Source organism: Dendropsophus ebraccatus, chromosome 7 (genome assembly GCF_027789765.1).
Source record: "Dendropsophus ebraccatus isolate aDenEbr1 chromosome 7, aDenEbr1.pat, whole genome shotgun sequence".
Lineage (NCBI taxonomy): Eukaryota > Metazoa > Chordata > Amphibia > Anura > Hylidae > Dendropsophus > Dendropsophus ebraccatus.
The window spans coordinates 31151388-31166723 of record NC_091460.1 but is presented as its reverse complement, the minus strand read 5'-3'; the positions used below and the strand labels follow the sequence as shown (position 1 = coordinate 31166723).

General features: G+C 41.8%; 1 protein-coding gene and 1 long non-coding RNA gene across 2 annotated transcripts in view; one reads left to right on the top strand and one right to left on the bottom strand.

The window, feature by feature from the left end:
* The window catches only part of LOC138796704 (uncharacterized), a 35941-nt gene extending 35028 nt beyond the window's left edge, over window positions 1–913 (top strand). Inside the window, exon 3 of the long non-coding RNA XR_011363792.1 lies at window positions 645–913. This is a non-coding gene — a long non-coding RNA (uncharacterized lncRNA). The remainder of the gene's footprint in view (window positions 1–644) is intronic.
* The window catches only part of GFRA4 (GDNF family receptor alpha 4), a 302580-nt gene that overhangs the window by 140813 nt on the left and 146431 nt on the right, over window positions 1–15336 (bottom strand). The window lies entirely within an intron of this gene.

Genomic DNA, 15336 nt, shown 5'->3' with positions numbered 1-15336 from the left:
TATATGACTGACAGTAACTGAAGCAGCCATACCCATGCGTTTTAAATGCAAACAGCAGAACAATATTCTAAGTGCCAGATGATATGGACGCCTTTACACTGACAGTTTTCTGTTCCTACGCTTCCTAAATTTAAAATTTAAAAAGGGTGTATTAAAATGTCATATAACTTAGCTATTGTAGAGTCTGTTCAACTCTTACACATAGCTGGCTGTGCTGCTACTTCTGGCAGAGATCCACACTGCTCCTGGCTAGGTTGGATCTTTTCACCTTCCTTTACCCTTCTTTCAATGTTGGAGCAGCAAGAAGGTGAAGGAGTTTGGAAATGACAAATCAGAGAAGAGAGAGGTGATATGTTGTCGTCAGAATCTCAGGAGGGCAGGCTCAGATTTTTGACTTCTAACTACAAAAATTATAACTTGGCCTAGGAGTAAGTTTCTATTCACGTTTGTCTGGGGATCCAGGGTCAGTCTAGTTCTTCTTTGTACTGTTTTGGTGCTAAGCTCTTCAAACTCTTAGATGTTATAAAAGTTCACACTTTTTATGGACGCTTCGGTATTTGCTTTCGGTAGATCTTTTTGAAATGATACCTTCAACATCAAATTGAAAACAAGAGACATCCAACCTGTCTGGTTTACATTTTCAGGGTGTTCACCTTCTTAGACTGCTGAAGGTCTATGGACGCTGTCACCGCAGTGAATTATATAGTGACAGTCCCAGTGCTTCCTCAAGCATGGAAGAAGAGAGCCGTCTAGAGATGACAAGTGACATTGAAAGTAAAAAATAAAGTCTGTGTTACTTTTGTGTTTTTGAGCCATCTAAACACATCCAACCCTCTTGAGAGGAACACTAAAAGGTTTTAGAAGTTTGACGCTCCCTACCGCTGTGCCTTAAATTACTTTGAGTAAAGTTCAACCAACATTTCAGCTCGATACATTAAAAAGGAAATTTTTATTAAATGTCAGACTTCCTTCGAATTCTTTTTGGATGTCATATGTCGATCTTGAATGTGCAACTTGGGTTGAGGGAACCTGGTTTGACTCCTTTGTCGTACAAAATTGTGTGTATTCCCCAAACTGAACTTCATAGAGAACATCTCCACCACTTCCCATATGATGGGTCACGACTGATGGTGCAGGATAAATCCTGAATCAGTTTTTTTTCTGCTCCATACAAACTCCTCCCATATTGGAAGTCTGGGGGGTTAAAGTCCATAAACTAAAACAGTACCGTGTACTCTCCGCTGGGCTGTCTTCACCATGATGTTCTCAACAGGTAGAGTGCCCAGATTCATGAATGGCGCAGTGGTGAACACCCACTTTATCAATGCAGTCTATGGGCTTATAAAGGGATGGTTGTAAAGGAGGGATGACAATGACTATAGGTCACCTTGTGTTTAAACTCTTAAATGAATTTATAGTAGGAAAAAACAACCTGTGTGACGGTATTAGCAACTGTCTGAGGAGCATAACTGAATGGCAAACTATCGCTCTGTGGAATAGAAAGAACGATCAGCCGATGATCGTGTCATCAGCTGATCGTTCATTTAGGTTCAAACCTAAAATCATCGGTCGCCACCCGTGCATTGCTACGTGGAATAGCAGTGCGCGGAGGGCGACCGACGATTTCAAAACATCATACATTACCGGTCCAGGCACAGGTCTTCTCCCGATCCTGTGTTGCAGCAGCTTCGGAGCGCCTTGTCTGAGCTGACAGACCACTCAGCCAATCACTGTCCGGAACCGCCGTGGCCAGTGATTGGCTAAACGGTCTGTCAGTTCAGACAGGGCGCTCCGAAGCTGCTGCGGCGTGGGACCGAAGAAGAAGACGTGTGCCTGGAGAGGTAATGTATAAAACAAGGGCTGCAAGGACATCGGTAATGATGTCCATGCAGCCCTCGCTAACGATTGTCGGGCCTTGGAATAGGCCCAGTAAACGAGCACCGATCTAGCAGATCGGCGCGCGTTTACAACGTTGATCGGGCCCTGCTTGGCCCATGGAATAGGACCCTTAAGTTGAAAACAAACCATCTCTGAACTGGATTGCAAACAATCTCTGAATTGGATAACAAACAGTCTCTGAATTTGATGGAAAAGAGTCTCTGAACTGGATAACAAACAGTTTCTTAACTTAATGGCAAACATTCTTTGAACTGGACTGCAAACAGTCTCTAATATTGATGGAAAACTGTCTCTGAGCTGGACTGTAAACAGTCTCTGAACTTGATGTCAAACATTCTTGGAACTGGATGGCACAGTCTCTTTGTTTTACACATGGTGCTCACAAATTATGTGCATCAGACCCATCCCATCCAACTCCAACACAGCAGCTCCATCGTGTGGCACTATATATCTGGAGCAGCCTGTTTACTCTGGACCTTCTCTTCTTTGGGGCATCACCATAATCAATGGCAACAGGAACAATTCCAAAACCTGGCTCCTCCTCACTCTTCTAAACTGGTCGATACCTTGTTTGACCGAGGATCTTTGCGAAATTATCTGTGCCACCTTCTTAGCTGACCACAGAGTTGAGACAACCACCGCACTGAATAGGCTTTAAACCTTAGGGCCCTATTACACGGGACAATTATTGTTTGAAAAATCACTAGATCGATTGGATCTGAACGATAATTGTTTAGTGTAATAGCGGACAATGATTTCTCGTTGGTCGTTTCATAGAATTTGGATCTATTATCGTTGATCGTTTGCATAAAATAAGACGTTGTTCGGTCGCTCGTACGACAAACGCAATAGCGACAACAAGACGACCGCAAGAACGATCATAAGTAACGATCATCTTTCCGTGTAATTGGGTGAACGATTACAGGTCGTTCGCCATAGTGGTAGTTTGAGATCGTTTATCGTTAATCTCGAAAAATCGCTTCGTCTAATAGTAGTCTCCTTAAAGTACTGATTGGCAGAGACCACCCAGTTGACACACTAGGGTAAAACACCTGTACTAATTGCCCGATAGCTATTGAAGGGGTTGGTCTGGACAGAAAAAAAGGAAGATTTGGATGCAGTATTTATCCAGACAACATTATTATATAGTCCATTAGAGACGTGACAGGAAAACGCATTCACGGAGGTGACTCATAAAAGTGATTTGCGTTGCATTTTCAAGTGTCCGCCATATTTTTTGCAGCCCATAATTAGTTACATTAAAGCTTTTACAATGTACAAGTCATTACCCAGGAAGACCTGATAGTAGTAAACCATCTATTGTTATTTTTCCCTCTCTTAGTAAAATTACACTTTATTAGCATACTGTTTTGAGCAAGGAATATAATAAAAAATGAATATACCTCCCCAGAATGCTGGAGATGCAAGATTTTTAACATCCGTAATATACGTCTCTTCGGAGAATGAACTGTGTATACTAAAAGTAATTTATAAACCCTTAAGAGGAAAGTGGGAGAAAATCTATCTCCTTTTCTTCTAGCTAGAATGGGCCCGAGCCAACCCCCCCAAAAGAGATTCATCTATTCTGAAAAGGATTTTTTTAAATTTTTTATTTTTTTTGCAGAATATAATAATCCCCAATAACCTGATTTATATAGAAACCTATAATTCAAATGGAGAATTCTGTTAGCATCATAAAACATAAATGTGATACAAGCACTTACAGAAGCAGAATCTAGAAATTTAATTACGTCCTTCGTATTTCATAGGGAACATGTGTAATTATTTATAATGCTGCTAAATGATATTCATGACTTTAATATTAAAACAGTGTCTGCCGCGAAACAATTGTACATTTTATATAGGTTTCTGTTTTTTTCTTTCGCTATTTGTTGTTATTTTTGCTTTTTTTATTTTGTTCATGGCTTTGTAACCTACTGTACAAGATGTATATTTTGAAGCTGATGGTCCTGAATATAGCCTAAACACATGCAAACCAGCAGCTTCTGAATACAGCCTAAACACACCTACATACACGCTCACACACAAACACGTACATACTCACGGATACCTTGCCTCCTTTCAGATTCGCCTCCTCACTTGATAAACTTGCACTTATCCTAAGAGGCTGCACAGGGGTCAGGGCCTCACATAAGAAGATCCCTGTAGTCAGGCATTGGAGGGCACCAGCAGATCTGCAGAGGGAACTTTCTGTTTATAATCTGTTGTGTGGCCTCTGCAGGCTGCCCTGCGGAAGGTCCTCCTCCCCCCCACCAGAACTGACAGCCAGAGAAAGCTCCAGGACAGTAGCAGACAGCACAGCACACAGTGTAAGTGACTGCATTTTCCAGTCAAGCAGCGGGGACCTGCTATCACTGGGCCCCAGGAGTAGTTCCCTTCGTGAGTGGGCCCTGTTGCCCCTCCATACAAGCCCCATCCCCAACTCCCTGCTCACTAAGGTCCTGTCAGCTCTGCCCAACTCTCCGGAGACATAGAGTTACCGGAGAACTGGTGCAAAGATATTGCGAGTCTGCAGACAGGGGTGTACCTACCATCATAGCAGCTGCTTGGGGCCTGCCGCATCAGGGGGCCCTGTGGCAATACACTGGCTCCCCCAAACTATCATCACCGATCGGGCCTCCCTTAAACTGCAAGCACTCCTGACGAGCACTTGCAGTAAAATGTTAAAAGTTATAACTACACTAACTACGCATTTGTGGTCAGTCATGGTGGGAGGTGGCTAATCAAAAGTTTGCTATGGGGTCCAGCCATTTTTAGTTACAACCCTGTTAGCATCACAACTGTACAGTCCACAGCAAGGGCCCAGGATCCTTCGGTAGCCCGCTCCAATACTGCTCCTGCCATGCTCTACCCTCTGGGTTCTCTATATAATCCGTTTGAAAAATAAGGCTTGGGTCATTGAGTGTTGGGTCATGGCCTCCATCTTCTATACCCCAGCAGGTGGGACTAGAAGTGATGGGAGGGTAAATGAATACATGATACTGTATTTTCCGGTTTGTATCCATGAGACTGGACATCGATAAGAGAGCAGAGCTCATTTACACAATGAAAACCTTGAAGTGGAATAAGAATAGAAGACTATTTTTGGACTTTTTTATCCTTAAATTTGCCTTGATTGTTCTTAAAATCTGTTGCCACCAGAGTCTCCCACTACGCGGCCCGGTCCCTGCTGCTAATTTTACGTCTGTCTCTTCTCGTTTTAATACTTGCAAAAATGTAAATCCGAATCCCCGAAAACATTATTGAAGAACGTCGTGAATTAATCATTAAGGAGAAGGAGATAAATCAAGAGTCTGCTACTCGAACACAAGTTGAGACGCCTCTTTCATGTGGTATCTCTGATAAACGCCATTGATCAGGTTACGCTGAACTTCTTTTGAGGTGAAAATTCTAAAGAAGGTTCAATAGGCCTGAACGCGTGGCATTCACTAGGGATAGAATAAATCAATCTGCACCGCCAAAGCTTATTCTCAGCTCCCCCTAGATTATATGAATCCTTTCAGAAACCTAGCCAACTGCAAGTCTCCATTCTATAGTGGTCAGAAGAATGGGAACCAGCGGACTCTTACCTTCATACTCCTTGCTGAATATAATGGAACTCATCCTTTTCATTTGATCTTATTATTTTAACATATTTCTGCTTTGCCTGCGGGCGTGTAAGTGCTGCTGTGTACCCGCTAACCTCAAGGTAAAAGCATTGCTGATGCTAAACTCCAGTATAGGGTAATTGTATACAGGCACTGCCTTGTTACCTACATTGGAGTACAATTCAAATAAAACATTTTAGAACAGAAGGCTGAAATCTATGACTCCCCAGCTACTACTCCAAGAAGAGAGCCACATAAGACTACTCTATAATGGAAGCTTTTTTTTTTTTTTTTTTAATGCAAAAAAGTGGATGATTTTTCTTTATTAAAAAGCTTTAAATTTTTTATATATATATATATATATATATATATATATATATATATATATATATATATATTTATTTATATATATATATATATATATATATATATATATATATTTATATATATTTATATATATTTATTTTATTTATATATATATATATATATATATATATATATATATATATATTTATGTAGTAATCCTGGGGGACTTACATGAGCAAGCAATTCCATGATTGCTTATAGAGATCAATGCAGTACTGTTCATATGTACTTCATTGATCACTGTTATTCTCAATTAGTTGTTAGTCTGCTGTAGCAATCTTCAAGTCAGGGACAGTGGCGGAAAACAGAAGAGAACAAAGGCTGGGAGTATGGCAAGAAGCCACACTGGCCCCCATGGATGGCATTTAGAAACCATTTAAATTCTGCTGTCATTTAAATGGTTGATTAGCTGGCACGGAGGATACAGTAGTTCTGTGCTGGTTACGATTACAGCCAGGATCGGCACGGAGCAGAGAGGGCTCAAGTCGTGAACCCTCATTGTGTCTCCTTAGGAACTCAGTGACATAGCAGGTACTTCATGGATCTTTAAGAGCACCCCTGACTTTGACAACCATTTTGAACGCTATGGATGAATATCTTTGGTCAATCACCCAATTGCAAAGAACACCCAAAGAACACCCAGACTTCTGTCCCCTCCCGCCCCTCCGCTACCTTCATGTCTATTAGTCTTGAGTATTTTGTCCCCATAGGCACCACCCTGGCCTGCTGGGACCAATCTTGACAAAGTAGAAGCAGCTACATGAAATCCCAACCCCTTGAGGACGACAATACAACTTTTAGTAGCCCGGCATTTGTCTCCTGTGCCGAATATCATGGATGGATAGTTGGCTGTTGCATGACAGCAGGACCCCTTCTCAGAAACCTCAGATGCCTATAGTTTAACTCATTAGAAGCTGTGGTCAAATTGTGATTTGAGCATTTAGGTGGTTTCTGGGCATCTGTTACCCCATTGGTGACCCCATCCACTTGTTTGTAGTGGCTCTAATCGTGAGGCCAAAAAGACCCGATTACGCCGTATTACATACTTTAAGTCATTCCCCTAGATATTAATAGGAATTGCGTAAATCGTAAGTTAGAGGGAAGAGGCAACAATATTGCTATAGAAATACTGTTCTTTTAAATTGCAGTCATATGCAAGTACAAAATCGGCCATGTTTAGTAATAGTCATAGCAATATTAGTAGAGATATTGCTTGGTTTTCCCAACGCCCAATTATATATAGGTGTATAGTTACATATATATAATAATAACTGTTATTATCATAAATGCAAAGAGAGCATTGATTGCCTCTCCGGCTCGGTATGGGATCGGCTATATGAACAGTAATAGCAGCGTCTTGTGCTGACAATGACAGATTTCCTTTGTGTTGAACCATTATCAGAGTGATCATATCTGAGAAGAAAGCAAAGTTATTCAGAACAAAAGGATAAAAAAATGTCATCATTTTCTTCATCTACTTCAGGAAAATATCATTTTTGCCAATCATGGGCTGCTAGAACAAGTGGTCACACTTTATAATGAAAACTATGCCAGTTAAAAAGTTTTGATGGTTGGGCTCTCCTTAGCCCTTCCGATTGATATAGCTGGGAGAAGCGCACGGCTGTGCTCTTCGATGGGATCCGATATAACTGAGGAGTGAAGCGAACAGCCATAAGCTTCTTGCTACTATATCTATTGAAGGTCTCTCTACTGAGACCCCGGCTAATCACAACTTTTGACATGTCAAAGTGACAGTTACATTTTAAGAACTAAATTTTAGAGGATAAAGACTTGCACACATACATATGGTATTAATAGAACTAATAAAGCCTTAATGTTGTCTAAACCCACCAATTTTGGTGACTGACTGACCCTCTAAAGCAGGGATGGTGAACCATCGGCCCTCCATCTGTTGCAAAACTACAATTTCCATCATGCCTGGACAGCCAAAGCCAAAGGCTTTGGCTGTCCAGGCATGATGGGAATTGTAGTTGTGCAATAGCTGAAGGGCCGAAGATCCCCCATCCCTGCTCTAAAGCATACGAGTCAAACATCCCTTTAAAACTATAATTTTTAATAATGCCTGGATGCATGATGGGAAATGTAGTTTTTACAACAGCAGGAGGGCTTCTGGTTTGACACCACCATGGGGTCCTCTAAACTAAAGTTACTGAAGAGAAGGTTCGGGCAGGATGAATTTAAATGTTTTAATGCTTTTGTTGGCAGAGAGCTGAAACTCCAACAGAGCTGTCTGACACCAGCATACACCTCTTTTTTTCCACTGAAAACACATGAAAGTTCAACCTTGACTAAAAAGATCATATGCAGTGCCCGAGAATCCATGTGCCACTGCTGTGTGTGTGCTCAAGTATGTAGGTCGGCGCTGAACGTATGCTTTTGCTGGGTTATTAGATAGACAAGGTAGTACTGTTTTTTGTCCACAAGATGGCTTTAACTGTTTTCTGTGGTGGCGCAGTAGGAAATTCCTGCTAATTCCGAGAACAAAGGGCAAACCCTAAAAGAATGAATGGGGCACTTGTCATGCATGCACACTGGCGCTCCGCATGCATGACAAGTGCCCCATTCATTCTTTACAATGCTTACAAACTTGCCTAACTCAACGCTTTGCAATGTACAATGAAACTCTGTTTGGGGGTACACTTTTCCTGCATTTTTCTGGTCACAGCTCTGCTATTCTTTGCTGTTGCCCATACTATATACTGCAGTCCATACATATTGTACCTATCAGCAGTGCAGGAGCTGCCGTGCTATTCCTTCTGCTGCCCATAGTCAGCAGTATGGGCATCAGTACAGAACAGCCCCATAAAGTATTCAGTTATATTGTTTAAAATTGCTTAGAATTTTCTAAAATTATAAACAAAAATACTAAAGATGATGGTTATGCTTGTCATTAAATTTCTTCCCAAGGGTATATTCACACTACGGAATTTCAAGCGGAGTTCGTGCCGCAGACTCCACTTGAAATTCTTGCAGTTCCATTGATTTAATAGGATTCATCAAGCAGTCCGCCATCTGCCCAATGAATTGCCAATTTTTTTGGGCGGATGGAGGATTGAGCTTGAGAAATCCCATGGAATTAATGGGACAGCAAGAAATTCCACGGTGCGAACTCCACTTGGAATTCCTTGCCTGTTCGGTAGTGTGAACATACCCTAAGGCTTTGCATGTATGTACTTTCATACAGTCAAGAAGCACACGGCATACCCCAATGCGGCTCACCACATGTGACAGTGGTTTTGTGACAAGTATAGGGAAAGCACTGGAAAATCATGTATTTCACCTGCATGTCAGCCGCGGTAAATCACATGTAATGTGAACCCAGCCTTAGCATCGGAAATTTCACCTCTTTAAAAAAAAAAAAAAAAAAGAAAACCTTATCGTTTTTCCTAACAAGAAGGATGTGAAGACACATCAGCGCAATCTTACAAATGAAGGCACAAGATAGAGGGCATATCATCCAAACATGTGATAGAACAGAAGGCAATGAGGGAATTGGAGGGTTGAGTGGCTTTGCAGAAGACGTATTCAATTTACCGAGTCCGTGTTTGAAATTGAATATTGAAGGCCGCGTACATTGGAAGCTGTCAATGAATGTTCCCTCGCGGGATCGGCTTCAGTATGCGGCCTCATATCCGCCATATACTTTCTAAAGTTCAAGGGCTTTTAGTAAGAATGTGTTTGATTTGATGTAACCTATGCAAATAAGCTACGAGAAGAAAGGAAGCGAGAGTGCTCCATCCCTGAGGTTATGGAGGAAGAACGCCATCTCGATATTCTGCGGCTGTAGGAAGCGGAGTTTAGTGAAAAGCTCAGTGAGCGTCATGATTATATGGTTCCCAGCTTTTAAAAACCACACAATCCAAATGTGCCCATTTTCGGCCCCAGCCTTTTATGTGGACTTTAAAGCCGCTTATATAATGTCTATCATATTACCAATTGATATAATAACTGCCTTCTGTCTTTGCTGCTTTTTTTTTTTTTTTTTTTTCACTTCAAAAACGTGTCGAAAGCGGAGAAATTCACTAAGAAATACACAACCCCAGGCAGTCACGTAAAAGAAAGTATCTCGCCGAGAATTGTTGGAATAAGCAACTTTTGTTTCTTTGTATCTGGTTGCAAGATAAAGACATCAAACGGTGAGCGGGGTCTCTAATGTACTGAGAGCAAAGCTCAACTCCACCATTTACTTCAACATTATCAGCTTATTAGAGGATTTTAGCGATTGTGCTGTCTATCTGGAATCGTGTAATGGATACAGTACGGTGGATGAGTTTAACAGGACTCTCTGCAGACCTACATTGACCATATAGAATCAACAATAACTCAAAAAATCAGCCCTTCTTTAAAGACAGCCACTGCTGGTCGGAGCCCAAGGTCTTTGGCTATACACTATCATTTATACTGTTCTCCAATGGAGCAGAGGAGGGGGCCAGACCTGTATGTGACTGCAACGTCTGCATTCCCTTATTATAGTTATTACCCCAGAACCTTATTAGTTACTTCCCTCACCTTGGGAGGCACATCCCTACTGGCGGCCACATCTCTCATATTTATTACCACGGAACCTTATTGGTTACTTCCCTCACCTTGGAGGGTGCATCCCTACTGGCGGCCACATCTCTCATTTCCTTATCATACTTATTACCCTGGAAGCTTATTGGTTGCTTCCCTCACCTTGGAGGGTGCATCCCTACTGGTGGCCACATCTCTCATTCCTTTATCATAGTTATTACCCCAGAACCTTATCAGTTACTTCCCTAACCTTGGAGGGTGCATCCCTACTGGCGGCAACATCTCTCATTTCCTTATCATACTTATTATCCCGGAACCTTATTGGTTACTTCCCTCACCTTGGAGGGTGCATCCCTACTGGCGGCAACATCTCTCATTCCCTTATCATACTTATTACCACGGAACCTTATTGGTTACTTCCCTCACCTTGGAGGGTGCATCCCTACTGGCGGCAACATCTCTCATTTCCTTATCATACTTATTATCCCGGAACCTTATTAGTTACTTCCCTCACCTTGGAGGGTGCATCCCTACTGGCGGCAACATCTCTCATTTCCTTATCATACTTATTATCCCGGAACCTTATTGGTTACTTCCCTCACCTTGGAGGGTGCATCCCTACTGGCAGCCACATCTCTCATTCCTTTATCATAGTTATTACCCCGGAACCTTATTAGTTACTTCCCTCACCTTGGAGGGTGCATCCCTACTGGCGGCCACATCTCTCATTTCCTTATCATACTTATTACCCTGGAAGCTTAATGGTTGCTTCCCTCACCTTGGAGGGTGCATCCCTACTGGTGGCCACATCTCTCATTCCTTTATCATAGTTATTACCCCAGAACCTTATCAGTTACTTCCCTAACCTTGGAGGGTGCACCCCTACTGGCGGCCACATCTTTTAAGGCAGCTGTTGACCGTGTCAAGTTAAGTCAAGGCAGTCTCACTCTATGACTTTCATTGTTGACTTTTCTTCGGTTATCCATCTCTTAATGATGATGTCATGGAGCATAAAGGGATACCACCATGTCCTCCTCTCTTGTTTCTTATAATTGATCTGTCAGACAAAAAACAAAATGATAACTCTCTCTTTCTATGTTTCTATGACTCTTAGCTAATGTCTGTTTACTAGAGATGATCGAACATTGGAAAATCTTAGGTTCTATCGAACTCGAATCTTGCTGAACCTTCAGCATTTGATGCCCGATGCCTTCCCGGTCTGTAGAGAAGGAGGAGACAGCACGGGTACCGCCTGGTATTCCGGAATTCAGTCTAGGTAATAGGCTGTGTCCTCCTTCCCCACGGACCGGGAAGGCATTGGTATTCGATCATCTCTACTGTTTACAAAGTTATAAATGCATGTTTTCCTTCTAAGTCTGAGATGTGGAGGCCATGCTAAGCTACAGGTCTTTGGCTTCCAGCACTGAGTCTTGTACATGACTTATGAAGAGCAGGATAAAGTTAGCAGGGAGGAGGCATGCATGCTGCAGCTCAGCCCCGACTCCACAACTCTCAGCTTGGAAGAAATAAATACTTTTAAAGTTAAACTAAAAGTCAGAGACTATTCTGGGAATTTTGACTGGGGAGACAGATCAGGAATGTCTATACCTTCTTGTAAGGATTAAGGGTTAAGAATAGAGGAATTCCTTAGATTTTGCACTCTAGTCTAGCAAGCACCATACTAATTACAGTTTAAAGGGTCCACTTCTCAGGTGAGATTGTAAAAAGGAATATTACTGTAACATCTGTGTCCGTTCGGTCTGGAGCACCATTCTTTGCCCGTAAAAAGGATTTTGCACATTATATGCTTTCTCAGCTTGGTCTAAACACTGCTCTATTTCCCTTTTTGCAGCGGATTGGATTACACCACACTAGGCTGTTTCTCCTGCTGACTTTGTTCTGGGCTGCAGTTGGTTGAGTTAGTTGTGATTGATAGCTTTTTCACCACTTTTTTTCCTTCCTTACCAGTCTGTGATCTGTGGTGTCTGGATGTCAGAGGGCTTGTCCAATCACGCCCTGGACCGGAACTCTGGCGTCATATAAGATTTCTTCTGGCCCTCTGCTCATTGCTTGCTATAAGTCTAATTTGGATTTGGCAGGCGTTTACCTTTATTGCTTTTTTGGATCTTCTGACCTCTGCCTTACCCTTCCCCGACTTCCCATTTCTGTGCTGATTTGGTACTGTGTTTGACCACTAGTTTTTCTCACCAATTTCTGTTCCACCATTCTTCAGTATTTGTCATGTCTCGTCTCAGGGTGCACTTTGGCGTAGGAAGGGAACATCGACCAGTCACTGACCACCTAGGGTCGGGTGGGCAAAAAGGTAAACAAGCTGTTGGGGGGGGGGGGGGTTAGCACTAGGGCTCACTGTAGTGTCTTCCAGACCTATTCACCCTGGTCATATGTTCCTAACAATTACATAAAACCAATTCCTATGAATGAGCAACTATGTAATGCCAAATCCACCAGAGCAGAAGCCACCATCGGATTTCACATACATAAATATTTTTGGTAAAATTAAAGTCCAATACTTCCAGCCCAAACAATAAAAAACTGATATGGCTCCTAGAAGGTGAGGAGGAAAAATATGAAAATGCAATATTAAGAGGTTAAAGGGTCTCGATTACAGTATATATGGATTTTTGCGTTTGCTTGTTTCTCTTTACAGATGGGTATCCGGGGTTCGGTACGCACAGCCATGTTTACCGCATGATGACATCGTATATTATACTGCTCAATAACGTTATCTTCCTGCTGCATTACACAAATCCAAGGACTGATTCACCATCAAGCCTAGCAGACCTTTACCGACATTGCAGGTATACCATCTGCAGAGACAAATGTCCACACATCTCTGATTCGCTTTGGCAGCTGATGGTCCGATGGCTCTCACCAATTATGGGGTAAATAGCTCTGATGGCTTCCATATAGCATTAATATTAGGCACTGATGGTTCTATACCTACAGCTTTACATCTGAAACCCTCACAGGAAAAATAATATGCCTGCTTCCTAATAGCAAACACAGGCAAATGGATCTGCTCCATTCCCGTCATTCCCGTCTGATTGCTTCAAACAAGAGAAAGCAATAACAGACTTGCGGTTATAACCCCTTAAAGGGGTTATCCAGGATTAGAAAAACATAGCCACTTTCTTGTAAAAACATTGCCACCCTTGTCCTCAGGTTGTGTGTGGTATTACAACTCAGCTCCATTCACTTTAATGGAACTGGACTGCAACACCACACACAAGTTAGCACTGTAGTCATGACAACCTTATAACCGGTTGAGCTACAGTATATTCCACCGACCAACCACCATAAAAGTGACGTCACCCGTAACAGCTCAACAGGTGACCAGTCGAGTACACACCACAAAAGCATCCGTGTTTTTCTCATTCTTTATTATCCCTTTAAGGCTGGGTTCACACTTGATATTTTTCATCCATTTTTTTTTTCTTCTGTTTTTACAAAAAACGGATAAAAAAGTGATTGGAAAAATGAATACATCGGTGTGCTTCTGTTCTGATCCATTTTTCCATTGACATTATAAAAAAAGGATCAAAATACATCTTTTTTTTAATGTACACAAAAATGTGGTCAACCACATTTTTATGTATGTGGGGAAAAAAAAAGGATGCGTTTTAATCCGTTTTTTTTTTTATAATGGATCAATGTTAAAAAGGATCAAAACCCATCTGTTTTTTTTTAATAGACACAAAAACATGGCCGACCTTATTATTGTGTACATTAAAAAAAGGATGCGTTTTGATCCCTTTTTTTTTTTTTTAATAAGGAAAGTCAATGGAAAAATGGATCAAAACGGGTGCACACAAATACGTCTGTTTTTCCATCCGTTTTTTTTTTTTTGGTGCAAAAAACATATGAAAAAAACGTAATGTGAACCCAGCCTTAATGAAAAACATGGATGCACACAAATGAAGTGTGAACCAAGCCTTAGGACACTGAAAATTAAATTTTTTTGCCACTTTGTCCAGCTGCATTCATGAGTGGGAGACACCTTAGACAATGTGGACAACCCCTTTAAGCTTTAAACTGGGCAATCTCTCCCACACAAACCGTTTCATCCCTTATCCACTCTATCAGCTCATGTTTTTTTCATCAGCGTCAGCATTATGACATAACCCAGCATGTAGGAGTGCTAGACTCCCCACTAATTGTAAGGAAATCACAGTCTATAGAAGCCGATGCCACCCCCCTCTTCATCAGCCTCGCTTCTCCATCCTTCTCCGCGGCCATTAGCATATCATGCACTTCAGCCAAGTTATTTGCATCTCACAAAACACTCAGGGATCCCAAGTTCTTCACTTTACATCTTTACTCATCCCATCTACTTACAGACTGGGAGATAAATCCACCAGTGGTGCTGAGCCCATCCGCTCTATAGTACATGAGTTATTAATTGTGTTTGCAGAGAAAACAAAGCTTGTTACATAGGAAGCTAATGCATCTCATTGGGATTCTCGTATTAGGCTGTAGTGACAAGTGACATATCCCACCAATATAATCACCATATAGTACACATGGGAAATTACGGGTGGCAATAAGTCCAATGCTGACGGCACGCAAAATGAGTCATTCCCATGTGACGTGCTGGGGTTACGTAGGGACACATGCTTTTACCTGTATGACATGTCTATATACTAGAGAGGAGAATAGCTTAAGTGATAATCTTGTTTAGGCTACGACTGACATGTCATAGAAACAAGTCAGAATAGGGGAAGTATACGGTATATATGCTGGACCTGCAACCGAGTGACAGGTTAAATGGACCCCCAGGCTTCTACAAAGGTCTAAGCTGCCTTGGCTTTTAGTGCGTTACAGACCCATTAGTCCCTATGACAGCTTTATCAATTTATGCCTGGAGATCGAAAAATGGCACATTGACCATCCAGATTACCGCTAATCACTG